This window comes from Mesocricetus auratus, unplaced genomic scaffold (assembly GCF_017639785.1).
Source record: "Mesocricetus auratus isolate SY011 unplaced genomic scaffold, BCM_Maur_2.0 Super-Scaffold_100013, whole genome shotgun sequence".
Lineage (NCBI taxonomy): Eukaryota > Metazoa > Chordata > Mammalia > Rodentia > Cricetidae > Mesocricetus > Mesocricetus auratus.
The window spans coordinates 14,084,245-14,098,295 of record NW_024429196.1 but is presented as its reverse complement, the minus strand read 5'-3'; the positions used below and the strand labels follow the sequence as shown (position 1 = coordinate 14,098,295).

The following is a 14,051-nucleotide window of genomic DNA, read 5'->3' as shown; positions in this document are numbered from 1 at the left end:
GCTCAGGCTGCTGTTCAATAGTAGAGCACTTGCCTAGCATGCACAATGTTTTGGGTTGAAATCCTATCACCATTTAAATATTAACACATAAATAAGAATTCAGGACCAAGACCCAGGAACCTATAATGTATATTTCTGATGTGTAGCTGATTATAAACTAGGCTGTTTCTAATAATACTTAGTAGGATTGTTCTCTCTATCTTGAGGAAGGAATAATGACTTTTTTGATACATCCTCACAAATGATCAGTTTTAACATCTCAGAAGAGAAAACAACTTATATTTCTGTGTGCATGCTTGTATTTGCAAAGAAAACTGCTGATATGATTGGAAACCTGGCTGAAGGAAAGGCTAACTTCAGCATTTATACCTTGTTAAATGAAGTCAGGAGAGCTCAAGAGGGAGGTGGCACATGTGGGCAGGACAATAGGATTGGATCCAGAAGTTTTTCTTCTTCCTTTGGCTGCCCCCTGACTTCTGTACCAGCTGTGACTTAACATTGGAACCTCTCAGTTTCATATGCTGAACAATGAGACAGAAAGTGGAGAGCATAAAGCAGTGAGGCTTGCTGCACTTCCAGATTCACAGTCCCTTTGTTAGAATAGCAACCTGGAGTCTATGGGTAGTAGTGTGTGGACTACAGGAAGTCGGCTCTTCCCCACTCTAATCCTAAGTGTTTATGGAATTGCTTTATCTTTGGTGTTGGTCTTAATGGATTGCTGCTGAAAACTCTGTCTTCCAACAACAGGCACTGGACTCTCTAGAACTTACAAACAATTAAGCACAACTTTGGATGGGAATTGTCATTGTGGATTGACTATTTCTCTAACCCAGAGTAAGATGAACATAGTATCATATCCAGATAAATAATAATGGTTTCACCTTCCTCCAACCATGTGCCAAAGGATCACAGGCTGGAGGACAACAGTGACATGGTGGTAGTGGTAATATGGGGGTTTTCCACATGTGGATGGTTGTTCTAGTTCAGATATGAACTTCACTCCAGTCTGTAGTCCATCATGTTATGATGCCTTTAATACAAAGAGCAAGTCAATGTCTACACAAGAAAAGGTTACGTGCTTTCCGCAGGATTTTTGACTATACAAAATTATAACTCTTGGAGAGATGAGTGGGTGAGGCTTGTGGAAGTACCACTGTGTTTATGCTGAAGTGTCTAAAATAACTTCACTGTGAGTGTTTCTCTTAGCAGATGGCACAAAATCATCTACCGAGGGTCAGACTTAGTAGAACTTCCCTTGTGAGTTAGAAAATCACATAGACCTTCTGAGACATATGTATTTGCAGTCTGGACTCACTGGAGAAGTGGTGGTATCTGCAGCCATAATGCACACTGTCACTTGTGTATGACAGGGTGAGCAGTATGGATGTGCCCCAGCAGCCTCTCCTCTTCTATGAGCTGACCTCTCCCTCAGCCTCCTCTATAGTGTGGAAACCTAGCAGGGCCTGCCTTGCCCACTGCTCTGTTCATTCTGTTCTCTGTGACTTTCTTGATGCCTCTGAGTTAAAAGAATTGCTTTAAATCATAGTACCAAGCTCTAACTGGTCTTGATGATGAAATCTTTTTAAAAACATAATTATACCTCTAGTTTCCTAGGTGATAATTTAAAATCATTACTCCTTGTCTCCAACCTACTTAGAAGCTACTCCATCTCACTTTGGTTCCCCCAACCCTTTAATGTGATTTCCATACTACAACTCCCTTCTAAGTAGCAGGACTCCCTTGTCATCTGCAAAAAGCACATCATGTAATGGCAATGTGACACTCTCAGAGCACTGACAAGAAGACCAAACAGGAATAAGTAGGTCAATCAGACAGAACTTTGGAGTTAAGGATGGTTATGTTTTATATTTTATTTAATCCTTTATATATAGATGACTTAAGCATCTACTTTTCTGAAACTATGTAAGTTTCTTCAGTATTCATAATAAATATAAAAATACTCAGGAAAAATTAGGCATTGTTACAGTTTGCTTTCAGTTTTCTTTGGACAAAATAAAAGTCAAGAACCACTGCATTTTTTAAAATGTTCTTTTGTCCTTTCTCTTCTGGGGAAGGGTGCACTGACCCTGTGTCACACAAGAAATCTAGGTGATTAAACATCATGGTACAATGCATACTGTTTAATAACACAGTCAGGACACCTGTAAGAAGAAAGTTAGACATTGACGAGTTTCTACTTGGGTTAAATAATGCTCTCAATGGCAAGTCCACGCCTTCAGTGGCATTAGAGCCTACTTCTTCAAGATCTGGCTATACTGAAGAACAGCTGAGACATCCAGCCTTGTGGGCTAAACAACTACTGGATTCTTGGACTTGCTGGTAGACAGCGATTATTAAACTAGCAGGACCACAGGCTATAAGTCACTCTAATACCCCCACTCTCATAATGTCTCTCTCTCTCTCTCTCTCTCTCTCTCTCTCTCTCTCTCTCTCTGAATACACACACACACACACACACACACACACATATATATATATATATATATATATATATATATTCTATCACTTGTGTTCCTCTAGAGCAGTGGTTCCCACCCTTCCTAATACTGCAATCCCTTGAAACAGCTCCTCATGTTGTGTGGTGACCCCCAACCACAAAATTATTTTGTTGCTGCTTCATAACTATAATCTTGCTACTGTTATGTAGAGTAATGTAAATATCCAAGCAATCTGATATGCAACCCCTGTGAAAGGGTCATTCGACTCCCAAAGTGGTAACAACTGATAGGTTGAGAACTGCTGCTCTAGAGAACCCTGAGTAGTATATGACCCTTCCCATTATCACTTTTTGTTGTTGCTCTCTGTTAGTTTCCTCCTAATGACTGTGACAACACAGCTGAGGAAAGACACCTTAGTGGAAGGAAGAATTTGTTTGGCTCGGATTTTGATAACTCTTAAATCAATTGATTCAGAGAGGTCTCTGAGCACCCAGTAGTTCTTCTCCTGTGCTGTGAGATAGCACAGACTTCATTCTTCTTCTTCATGCCTTCAGTCAAGTGGGGATCAGCAAGAAGGCTCTCATGGGTACCAGATGACATAGCCTGCATGGTGGACAACCCAGCTTCCGGAACATGAGAGAGTTCTGTTCTATGTGATTATTCACAGCTGTAAACGCTGTTATTGCTTCACAAAGGTACTAAGATGCTGTAGCCTACGATTTCAGTCATCCCTGGTAATGAAAGCTTCAAGACGTTTTTCTCTGAGCCTCCACCTCATTCCCCTGCCCTTGCTTCTTGCCCTTAAGCATGGGCATAGCAACTCACGTGGGACTGTCCTTCACTCTCACTCTGTGCTGAATTCCTCAACTTCACGACTTTTTGCACATTTTTCCTTGTGCCTCTTAATGGTCCTTGGGGAATCTCACTCGTCTCTAGTCTCCATAGCCACAAAAACGTTAGTGATAAATACAAATATTTGTCCTATATCAGCATAAGTGAAGCGTAAGTGCTTTCCACATGATCTCAAAGGACCTGAAGTAGGTATTAGTGTCATTTGACATACAAAAATGACCATGATGACACATGCCTATAATCCCAGCACTCTGGAGGCTAGAGTGGAAGGATCCTGAGCTAGGTTACATAGAGAGACCTTGTGTACAGACAAAAAAAAAAACAGTAAAAGGTACTATTGGGTTCATATGTACCAATGACTACAAATACAACTCATTCTCTCTCTCTCTCTCTCTCTCTCTCTCTCTCTCTCTCTCTCTTTGCTTGTTTTTTTTTTTAATTTTTGAGACAGGATTTCACTGTGCAACAGCCCTGACTGTCCTGGGACTCAGTTTGTAGACAAAGCTAGCCTCAACTTAGAGATCCACCTGCTTCTGCTTCCTGAGTGCTGGCATTAAAGGCGTGCACACCATCTTCACCACCACGACTGGTTAACACAACTCGTTCTTAAAAGCTGGGTAATGTTTCCTATTTTACATAACACTGCATCTGTGACTTAACCAGTCATTCTGAGTATTCAGATACTTCACAGGGATCTCTTTGTGGGATCAGAGTTTATAAGATACCACAGCTTCAACAGTTCACTAGGTACCATTGAGCCATGTCCTTAGCATCCTGCTTACTGTTTGTAAGCAGGGTGTGAGAGAAGTAGCCCACTTTACTTACTGCTGATTCAGTGGCTGGGATAGGCCATCTTGCAACTAATTTACATTTCCCCAAATATTCATGAATTTGAGTATCTCTTTATTCATTTAACCTATAGGGCTGTCTTTTGTGAATTACATCTTATATTTCCCACCCAATCAAAAATTGATTCCTTTGGCCTTTGCTCAATGATTTAAAATTGTCTCTCATGCGATTTGTACTTTTTTCATTCTGTCATTTCTCTTTTTTCCTTGTTTTGGAATTATTTGACATTGTAAATTTTTCTTAAACTTCCTTTTCTAGTAAAAAATGCTTTCTTCTACACAGCTTCAGAGACTCGTGTTTTGCTTAAGGATTCTTGTTTCCTTTGTTTTTAATTTCTTAAGCATTTAAATCTTTAATTCATTTGGAATTTATTTTTGTATTTGATGTTGGAGATAAGGACCGTTTTTCTCAGTGGTGGCAGAAAAGTTTATTAAACCTTATCAAATTTTAATTTGCAAAAGACTAAACCATCCATCACCCTATAAATTGAACTATTTTGTCACTTGCCAGGTCACCATAGACACTTAGATCGTTTTCTGAATTCTCAGTTGATCAGCTGTTCATGGGCTGGCTGTTTTGATTAAAGAAATGTTGCAAATTTACAGACTGTCACACCTACCAATAACTTCCCCCGTATTATTTAGGGGAGACATGTTTCTGTGCTTTCTTGATACTAGATCTTCTCATCTAAATAGAAATTGCTTACTTGTTAAACAGATATCATCATGTGCCTCATTGTTTCAAGTTCATCAAGCCTGTTTGATGTGGGTAATTTCATCACATTGATTAAAAAGCAGCAATGTAAAAGAAGGCAAAAATTTAAAAACTTTGATATCATAGCAAATTTTTCTTTTGTAGGTAAAGAAATTGTTTCTCGTACCATTTTTCTTTTTAATTTTTTAAATTAATTCCTTGAGATTTTCACAAAATGTATTTAGATTATATTTACATCACACATACTCAATTTCTCCTCCTAACTCCTCCCAGATCTACCCCCACCTCCCCACCCCCTTCTTCCCCTTTTCTTTAATCATGATTGTTACAGGAATACATAAATATAAATGCAATCTGCTGAGTTGATTTATTGTAGGTCATATGAATGTTTTTAAGGCTGACAAGTTGGTACTGAAAACCCAGTTGAGGAGATCACCCCTGGAGAAAACTGATTCTCCCTTTCTCAGCAATCATGAACTGCCTGTAGCTCTTCATGTAAAGGTGAGGTTTCCCCCATCCACACTAGCATGCCAGCCGGTGATGTCATTGTTCAGGTCATATCTAGGCAACCATAGTATTCAGATTTCATGGAGTAGCTTCCCCATAATATACAGGAGTCACAACCTCCCAACAGATGTCCAGTCCTCTGGCTCTTACATGCTTCCACCCCCTGTTCTATGTTGTTCTCCGAGCCATAGGTGCAGGGATTGTGTTACAGACGTATCATCTGGGGCTGGGCATCCGATGATCCATTGTTCCCTGCAATTTGTCCAGTTTGTGGCTGGCTTTCTGTAATGGTCTCCATCTGCTACAAAAGAATCTTTGATTAGGGCTGAGGGCTGCACTACCTCCACAGGCATATGTAAGTGTTCAGAATGCAGTTAGAACTTAAGCTGGTTTAAGAAAGTGGCATGTGGGAGTTCTCTTTTAGGTTCTATGATATCCTTAGATGTGGGTAGTTGGCTAGGTTCACAGAACCAGGCATAAATCCCCCCCTACTAAGTGGCCCTTAAGTCTGATTAGACATCTGTTGGTTACCCCCAATAAAGAAGTGCTGCTACTGCACCATTGGAAACAATACAAATGTCTGTTAACTGATGAATGGACATACAACTTGAAAGAATTGACCTGGAACTTACCTAGAAGCCTCTTCCTTGAGAAGGAACTCTCATAGTTCCAGAAAAGGTACATATGGGAGAAAAGGAATCAACAAGTCTATCCAGCTGGGATGCCTACAAAACAATGACCCTCATAGAAGGATATGCCTAGAGGTTCAGTAGTGACATTTATATCTTAGGGGTAATCAAGAGCTATCTAGTTGGACTTAAAGCCTGCTCACTGCATCTTATTATTTGAGAGAGTGAGGACTCCCTACCCTCATGCCAGCCTAGTGGGTCAAGAGAACCTTTTACCCTTGAGAGTTTCTTGTCTTCTCTGGCACTGACTTGATCTTACTTTGCACTCTCCTTTGGTTTGGAATAAAAGAAGGTGACTTGCAGCTCTGTGATGCTTCTCTCCCTTGTCTGCCTACTCATCTGGTATTCCTGGTCTAGAAGAACTATTTTCAGGCCCTTGAATTCTGCATGTCCAGAAGCCTCGTGCTACTGTAGAGCCAGGCACTACAGAATTCTTATCCTTGGCACAATCCCAGCATACATTTCCACATCTTTCCTTCTGGCTCTAGCCCATGTGCTGCTGTTCCCCTTTCTCACCACTGCTCCTGGCCACATGCTTTTCTCTGTGGCTGGGAAACAACCCAAATGTGTGGCTACTTGGTTAAGCCAGGTTTGGCATGAAGGATTGGAAGATCAACTGACAAACAGGCTGAACAGACCCTCTGAAAAGCTTATCCTGCTCCAAGGGCATGATGACCCTCCATTCGTGCTGGCACTGGGCCCGAGGCTGTAGGGAAAATGAGCAAGAAATGGATTTGCCTAAATCTCTGGCTTATCTGTATAGTTCTTTGTACAGAAATTTTTTTATATATTCTCCATCTGTTACCAAACCAAGACTCTCTTGGCAGTCAGCCTGGGTCAAGACGCAGTGGCTAGTTCCTTGTTCCATTTAAAGGTTGGCATGTTCTAATATATGCAGTCTAGCTACTGAGCAAATGAATAGCTGTCAATTCGTCCAAGAAGAATATTTCTCATTTCTCTTATGACCTATCTCATAAAAGCTGTCTATTTGTCGCTACTGGAAGCCTCCCAGCTCCCATGCCTGCTGTACTGCCACAATGCTTGCAAAAGCTCTTCAGTGAGTGTAATGGCTAATTTGGGAGGGGGGAGTGATCATCCGATACCCCATGTTGATGCTATGCTTTCTGCATGTATTTTTAAATAATATTTGAAAAATTATCTTGCCTTTGGAAAAACTAGAATGTCTTTTATAAAAATAGGCTTGTACTAATGTCAATTTTCTGCCTGAGTAAAAGTGCTGCAGGCACTCTTGTCATTGGAATTAAATATTCTCTGCTGGAATAAATAATTTCATGAAATCACAAATTTATCAAAGCAATGGTAAGCCCAGGTTGACTGGTTTTGTTTTGTTTGCTTTGTTTTGCTTTTCATTTTTATAAGTGTATTTTCAGTCCCGGGTACATACATTTGCAGTATAATGTGTGAATATGAATGTTGGTTTTAAAATGAGTCTTAGATATTTTGAAAATGAAGTGCAGCCACCTACATGTTAAAAGTGGTCCACTGGCTATATGAGGAATAGATGACTCTTCCCTGTGGGAAGATAGCATATGTCTTGGTTGAAAAGTTGATTCACACTTGGCACTACTACTAAATTGTTATTCACTCAAATAACATGAGGCCTGCATGGGGGATGAGTATGATGTGTCCTGTAAAATGGGTTCTAGACTCCAGTCAACTGATGAGGTTTCCAGTGGGTGACCCAGATGGCACTTGCTGAATGTGTGACTCTCAACAATTTATTTATGCTCTCTGAGCTTCACTTGAATTGACCACAAAAGGGAAGAATCATGCTAGACAGGAATTCTAAGCTGTAGCATTGCACACACTGGCATGTCTCACTCGGCCAAAAGGGTCCCTACTGTTACTTAGCAATAGTCTGGTGTTTGCAGATGAGCCGTACCTGTGACACAGGGAAGTACCACCCTGAGGGGTGCTTACACCCGTTCTTTACCTTCTGACGCTGACCTTTACAGAGGAAGGAAGAAAAAATGGGAGTTATGGTTACAACATCAAATTATAACTAGTGTGTGCAAAAAAGATAACCCTGAGGGTCACAGTCAAAGCCCTATGAACAAGACGTGCTGCTGACACCAAGAATCTCAGGTGAGCAATTTCATTATTTAAATTCCCATGAAATATTTTCAGGAGTGCTATTTCTAGTAAGATTCTGACTGTTTGGTTTGCCAGCCATCAAATGTTTGCTGTCATTCTGTTTATGCCTGCTCTCAAGTTTAAGGAATTATTCCTGTGCTGGCCTTTCCATTCTATTCCCGGTGGCTCACTACCTTCTCCACTGTCACATGCAGAGAGAGGTGACAAGGAGACAGTTAGTGGCTACAACTAAGGGTTAAAGGGTGTCTGGAGGCTGAGGAGTCTCCAGAATGTTTCTGTTCTTCTCGTTCTGATTTTGCTGCTCACTGCTTCGCCAGAGAGACTGTGATCTCCCAAGGTTTTGGGATTGAGCTCCAAGTTTCATGTTTTTATATTCTAAACTGTCTTAGCTTCAAAATATGTTAACAAAGATACAAAATACTGAGTAATGCCTTAAAGCATGGTATCCTGGTAATACCACCAAACACACCCACTTAAAGAAACCCCATGATGGAAGAAACCAAGCAGTGACAGGTGACAGCAGCAGGATCTATTCACTGCTTCCTGTGTACCAACCAAGGGCTACATTTCATATGTGTTTGTTCACTTAATTTTTATGATACTCTAAGGTAAGAGTAACACCTGAACTTTGTAAATGAGCATGCCTGAGCTCAGAGAAATGGAGTAACTAATCACCTGGGGACAACTGGGTGACACACAAACTAGAGCAGCTTGGCTCCACATCAAGGCTTGGCCACTGTCCTATGCATGTCATTAGTGACTTTGGGTAACTGAGCTTGTGGCACTTATTCCCACAAAGCTGACCTTCGAAACCACTCTTTTTATCCCAGGGGTGGATCTGAGAAAGCCAATGAAATGAAGCATGTGACTGAAAATCTGCAGTGAGGATTCAGGGATTTGAACCTAGGTCTTTCTGGCCATCAAACAGTATACTTACCTCTGTCACACAGTATTTTCTGTAGAAAGGGAGAATCTGATGGAAATGACCATGGTGCTTTCACCTCTTCCCTTACTATCTTTGTCATTTCATCAAGTACTGGGTCTTGAACATCTATAGTACACTCACTTGCACTACAGTTTGGGACATATATTCCAAGGAAGAGACGACCGATGTCTTGTTTCCCTTGGCCTTCGGCTAATGACCACTAACTCTCAGGCTCTGTCCCTTCAGTCCACAGCCAGTCAAAACCAAGCTTTACAGGGGAGCCTCTCTTTTTGCCCACCTTCCAGGTGAGTTTGCAATAGCAAAACTGCTAACCTAAGGCAGCTTCAAGAAACTACAGGTCACCTTCAGCCCCACCCATGACCCTGCAAAAGATAGAGGTCCTAGTGTTTGGCTCCTACTAAAGCCTCGGGCAGAACTGCCACTTTGCTTTTTGGCCACTGAACAGCCCTCCTTGTAACAGGACTGTTAGTTATCCTCAGTCATTGACTAGGAGTAACCCAAATACCTTTCCCTCTACCACCACCTGCTAGAATTGATGCGCTGATGACTGAGTGTGGGGATTGGCATATCAATTACAACTCATTCAATGGGACTGTTTTTGCAAGCCTGTAGCCATAGCCTCAACCTGTTTCAGGGTTCAGCAACTCCTATGAAATCTCAGCAGTCAGTAACCATTGGTGGCAGCACCAGGAACCAAGAAACAGGAAGTGCATCATCGATATGTCATCTTGCATTTTCTGTTGAAAATAGCAGGTGCCACACATCACCAGTGTGCCAGACTCTGTACTAAGTACCCGACATACAAAACAGCGGCTCTTGAGTCATGTCCATAAATACCAGTAGCTTCCCTCTTACCCACATGGACAAGCACATCTTGTCCAGTTTTAGTCAGCTTTCCTGAGATGGCTATGTTACCAAATGATATCTTGTTATATGTTGCATTTGTTCATCTGAGGAAATCAGCAAATCATGCAGCTCCCCAACTTGGAAGAGTTACTATAAACATCTGTGGTCATAAACTGTTGAAGTGGCAGAATAACTGGGCAGGGGCACAGGGCTTGGGAAACATAAATGAGCATAGGAAAGTGAACTATGTAACCTTATCGATGACAAAAATACTATAGGGTCAGAAGAAAGGACAAGAATATGCCTAGGATGAAACTTAACAAGAAGCATAGATCTCCAGGAGAAACAAGAGCCACCCTGGTATGGTTACATTTTGATCACTGTCATGGTGGGGTGAGAGAGCACCTGCCACTAACTGAACTGATCTAGACCAAGCACTTACGGTTCTAGGTAAAATTAACATGCACTATGTCATGGCAGATTCCACAGTTCAGTTAACCTGGATGGTGTTTGACATGAGCTAGGTCCTGTTATGCTTCCACCGTGACATTTACTCATTGTGGTTAACTTTTTGACACTGACAGCTCCTGCCTTTGGCCCTTCTGCTATGAGTCATCAAGGGTTTGTCTGATAATCTACCTTTGAATTTTCCTTCTCTTGTTTATTTTATATTTTTCAGAGCAAATGTGTCATTTTATTTTATTTATATTTCAAATTCTGTCTCAGTGGCTGGGAACAAAACTTTAAGTCTGTCTCTGCCATTAGCTGACTCTAGAATTTTAGCTTGCTCATTCATTATACCTGGACTTCAATTTCCTCATAATTTTGGAAGAGGGTCTCCACATACCTTCCAACATACCTTCTACCTCCAAAATACTATTACTTTGTATCTGAATTTATCTTCCTCTAGATTCCATAATCTGTGCTCATGTCTCCTTAGACTAGAACCATGCTGTACTTGTCTGTGTAAGAATTTGAAATGTTTTGTTTTAAAACACCAGGTTCTGGGACCCACCTACAACGTGATAAAACTCTGGGTGGAGTATAAACATCAGATTCTATAGGCTCTATGGTGGATTCCAGTATGAAGCCAGAGGAAGCAATATTTCTTTTCATAGGAGCTTTGAGATTTATATCAGTGGCTCTACCGAGTGGTACTACAAATAATCCAACAGAAGGAATTATGACACATACACACACACACACATATATATATATATACATATATATGTATACATATATACACACACACGTGCATGCACACACAAATATTTATTTGTTTGTTTGTTTATCTTTATAGGGAACAAGAGGGCAAGAGCCTGGTGAGAGGAAAATAATCAGATGGGAAAGACATAGCATTGTTTTGGGATGGCATTATAAAAGAACTATCATTCAGGCCTGAGACAGGAAGATCACAAGTTGAAGTCTCAAAACAGAAAATAAAAAGAGAATTGACATATTGCTCAATGAGAGATTGCCTGCATCAAGTCCTGGGTTCTATCCTAGAAACACACACACACACACACACACACACACGCACACGCACACGCACACACACACACACACGCACACGCACACCCACACTCAATTTGTTATAAACAAAGTACATGATGCAGTTTTTCCAAGCTCTGCCAGTTGAGTTCAATATTGCTTAAGAGAAAGGGCTGTTGTTGTTTCCCACTTGAAACAGTGTTTCAATTTGTTCTAAGTTTCCATCCTTTAAACTGTTCATCCAACAGTCATAGGACACAGTAATAAAGTTTGCTCTGGAATCAGTATTGCTGGGTGGAACTCTCCCCAAAACTTGGGTCCATCTGTTAGAAATTTTGCCTGGAGTCTATCGTACACATCTTCTCCCTCCTCTCCCACAATCTGCTTCTTCAGAAAGTGTTTTGCAGCATGAAGTTGGAATCTACACATTAGCACTTTTGTTTTGACTGTAAAAATGTTACCTTTGTCCCCAAAGTAAAGGAAAAGACTGTGACTAGAGGAACATGGGCTTAGGGATGAGAGTGCCATGAAATGCTTCAGCTCTGTCTGACAGCAGTCAGGAAGGATGGGTTGTGATGAGTTAGGTTCGGTGTGAGAGGCAGCTAATGCTAAGGAACTGGTTTTTTTGGGTCCCCCATCTGGAAACAAGCCCAACACTGCTGCTAAGTGATTTGATCCCATCAGTTTCTTTTGACCTTTAAAATCCCACCATTGGCAAAAAGATGTGTGAGGAAGTATGGTACGATGGCCTCATGGGTTCTGCTGTTTTCAGCTCATGTGTCACCAGCTGCTTCTCTTCAGCTAACAAAGAACTGCTGCACCATTTTCCTTTTTATGTGAGACTGAACTTTCTGAGACCTTGACAGTGTGTTCACTGGCACGACACAGTGGCCACTGCCCTTCTCCCAGCAGGATTAGATCAAAGGACCTAAAACCTCACCCATGCTCCACCTCACTGTTGACTTTAATCTCTTGCAGGCTTTTCTGTCTGCAAGAAGAAAACTTATCCTCTGTGTCCTGATACTGTATATCCATTTATTATTTCTAATTTCTCTAGGTTTCCTCCCTTGGGCTCTGGGCTTGACATCTTCCAGCCATGAACAAAACTCTTTCTACAGCAAGAAATACTGACTATGGGGTGAGTGAAACAACTTAATAATCAACATGTGTATATTACCAGTGTATCTGCCTTGGTATCTTAATAAGTTAATATATTTTCTTGTAAGTTTTTTATGATTATATTTATACATTTAATAAACACCATTTCTTTTGCTGTGTCAGATCAGCACAATTGTGTCTTTAAAAATCAAGGAGTTAATTCCCTTTGATAGCTTTGGAATAAATCTTCACTGTCATAGATTATATATAACATGAGATACAAATTGGCACTCAGATATCAAAGAGGCTTTTCAGATCCTGTGTTAGTTGGCTGGCATCTGTTTTGCTACATGCGGAATCAACCCAGGTTCATAAAAGATTCATCCTGCGTTGTAGATGCCCACAGTGGAGCACTTATACGCACAGCGGAAATCCTGACTTGCAGCCACATCAAGACATTGGTTTTCCACTGTGTCTTGTCAGATTCCTGCAGAGGCACCATGGGAGCTAGACAGCCTGGAGCACACAGTTCAGCAGCACCAATAGCTAGTAAAGAGAAGTTTCCAGATAACACAGATGCACTTTGTCACAGTGAAGGTGTGCCAATGCTCTCTGCTTTTTCTGCCCTCGCAGGAAGGCTCAAGTTAAAACAAAAAGACCCACTTAGCACATGACATTGAAGCGCATCAAGGCTAGAGAAAATGATGTGTATCAAACTGATCTGCTTTTCACCCTGCAATTTATGCAGGGAAGTATACCTGGGCACCACAATGTCATTTAGACTACTGTCAAAGCAGCCGATAGCATCAAGCAGAACTATTCCAACTTCAAGTTTGGTTAGTCCTTTTTTGTGCTTAGAACAATCAGACTGCTTTCCTTGGCTCATTTATATAATTTCATTTCCAGAAGGATTGTAGGATAACATATGCAAGAGTGGATCATTGGGTCAGCATCTACTCAGTTCCTGTGACAGATTCGCTTTCAGATTTGACGCTCTCTTAAGTATAAATTCAAAGGGAGGGGAAGAATCAACAAACATGCAGTAAGTGGTACTTGTGTGTTGTAGCAGGATGGAGTGCTTACAGTCCCTAGGCTCAGTCCCTAGTACTTAAAAACAAAAATCTGAAATGTGTGTCAGATGATGAAAAATGTATTGGAGACACATAAATTCAAGAGCATGAACAAGTCACAGAGTGATAAGGGACTGACAGAACAGGGTGTTCAGAGAAAACCTCACTGGGTGTAAAGGATTGGGCAGTAAATGCCCAGAACTAAGAGCAAGAGGGCCACCTGTCTCAGAGAAAGTGGCAGGGCTTGGATCTAGCAGATGTGATGAGCAACAAGAGGTCCTTAGATTGTTTGTATATAGAAGCCTTGGGGATTTCTTCCATGTTGAAAATGGGATAGTAGAGGAAAAAATGATTGGAATCATTCCACACTCTTTGGAGTATACATCCAAGGGAAGGAGTTCTCACACACTTAAAC

General features: G+C 41.1%; 1 protein-coding gene across 2 annotated transcripts in view; it reads left to right on the top strand.

The window, feature by feature from the left end:
- The window catches only part of Kiaa1217 (KIAA1217 ortholog), an 806,709-nt gene that overhangs the window by 162,049 nt on the left and 630,609 nt on the right, over positions 1-14,051 (top strand). For both annotated transcript variants that reach the window (XM_040755409.1, XM_040755410.1), the window contains exon 2: positions 12,526-12,606. The gene's annotated coding sequence lies outside the window, so the exon portion shown is untranslated. The remainder of the gene's footprint in view (positions 1-12,525; positions 12,607-14,051) is intronic.